Source organism: Otolemur garnettii, unplaced genomic scaffold (genome assembly GCF_000181295.1).
Source record: "Otolemur garnettii isolate 467f Iridium unplaced genomic scaffold, OtoGar3 scaffold00158, whole genome shotgun sequence".
NCBI lineage: Eukaryota > Metazoa > Chordata > Mammalia > Primates > Galagidae > Otolemur > Otolemur garnettii.
In genome coordinates this window covers 1784547-1786671 of record NW_003852553.1, presented here as the reverse complement: position 1 = coordinate 1786671, position 2125 = coordinate 1784547, and the positions used below count along the sequence as shown (strand labels likewise).

At 32.5% G+C, this 2125-nt stretch overlaps 1 non-coding gene across 1 annotated transcript; it reads left to right on the top strand.

Moving 5' to 3' along the window:
* The first annotated feature begins 1592 nt into the window (after positions 1–1592).
* LOC111728447 lies at positions 1593–1694 on the top strand. Its single transcript, XR_002775737.1, has one exon. It is a non-coding gene; the product is annotated as a U6 spliceosomal RNA (small nuclear RNA).
* Positions 1695–2125: the final 431 nt, after the last annotated feature.

Sequence of the window (2125 nt, the reverse complement as noted above, 5' to 3'; positions counted from 1 at the left end):
TATAATGTATATAGGCTGAAAATAAAAGGATGAAAAAAGATAATTCATGCAAATGATGACTTAAAGAGAGCAGGGGTGTCCATACTTATATCAGGTAAAATAGAATTTAAGTCATAAACTTTCATTAGAGACAAAGAAGGACATTATATAATGATAAAGGGTGAAGTCACAAGGAAGATATAGTAATTATAAATATGTATGTACCAACAGCAGAGCACTCAAATATCTCAAGCAAACATTGAAAGAATTAAAGGAAAAAATGATGGTAATGCAACATGTTAGGAGATTTCAGCAGTCCATTTTCAATACTAGATCAACCAGACAGAAAATCAATAAGGAAATAGGAGGCTTGAACAACACTATCAACCAGCTGGGCTTAAGAAACACACAGAACACTCCACTCAACAACAGCAGAATACACATTCTTCTCATGTGCACATGGAACATTCTCCAGGATAGATTACATGTCCAAAAAAACCAAGTCTTTATAAATTTATAAAGATTTAAAGTATCTTTTCTGGTCACTATAAAATAAAACTAGAAATCAATAGGAAGAGGAAAACTGAAAAATCCATAAGTATGTGGAAATCAAACAATACACTCCTCAAAAACCAATAGGTCAAAAAAGAAGTCATAAAAGAAATTAGAGAAAATCATGAGACAAATTAAAATGAAAATATAGCATACCAAAATTTATAGTATGCAGCAAAAACAGTAGTAAGAGAGAAGTTTGTATTAATAGCAGTAAGTACCTATTAGAAAAAAGAAACATATCAGACAACAACCTAATTTTTCATCTTCAGGAATGAGAAAGAGAAAAATAAACTAAACCCAAAGTTAGTAAAAAGAACTAAATGATAAATATTGAAGCATAAATAGATGAAATAGAGAATAGAAAAACAATAGAAAAAGAATAAAGCTAAATGTTATTTTTGGATACACAAACAAAATTGACAACTCCTCAGATAGACAAAGAAAAAGAGAGAAGACTAGAATAACAAAAAGAGAAGGGAAAACCTCTAAACTTATTTTATGAGGCCAACATTGTCGTAATGCCAAAGTTAGGCAAAGAAATGACCAGAAAAAAAATTCTGGGCCAATAACCATGATGAACATAAACACAAACATCCTCAATAGAATATTAGCAATCTGAATTCAACAACACAATAAAAGGACCACATACCCTAATTAAGTGGGATTTAGCCCTGAGATGCAAGCATAATTCAACATATGTAAATTTATGAATAGAATACAACACACTTAAAAATAGAATATAAATCATATGATCATCTCAATAGATGCAGAAAAAAGCATATGACAAAATTCAACATTCTTTCATAATAAAAATTCTCAACATATTAAGTATAGAAGAAATGTACCTGAACATGATCAAAACCATATTGTATAAGCTCACTGTTAGCATCATACTCAATGGTAAAAAGTTGAAAGATTATTCTCTAAGATCAGAAACAAGACACTTGCCCACACTTGTCACTTTTATTCAATGTAGTACTGAAAGTCTTAGCCAGAGCAATTAGGCAAGAGGAAAAATAAGAGGCATTCAAATTAGAAGGAAAGAAGTAAAATCATACTCACTTTAGCAGTGCACATACTAAAATTGGAATGATACACACAGGATTAGCATGGCCATGTGCAAGGATGACTCACAAGTTCATTAAACATTTCATATTTTTGGAGGCTATTATCTAAGTGATGTAACTCAGGAACAGAAAATCAAATACTGCATGTTTTCACTTGTAAGTGGGAGCTAAGCAATGGCTACACATCATCATACAGAGTGGAACAATATACATTGAAGACTCCAAAGGTGGGAGGGAAGGGCTGTAAAGTATTAAAAAAATTACCTGCTTGATACGATGTATACTAAATGTATACAATTTAGCTAAAGGGGCACACTAAAAGACCAGATCTCACTGCTATAAAATATATCCATGTAACAAAACTATACTTATACCCCCTAAATACACTGAAATAATTTTTTTTTTTTTGAGACAGAGCCTTAAGCTGCTGCCCTGGGTAGAGTGCTGTGGCATCACAGCTCAGAGCAACCTCCAACTCCTGGGCTGAAGTGATTCTCTTGCCTCAGCCTCCCAAGTAGCTGGGA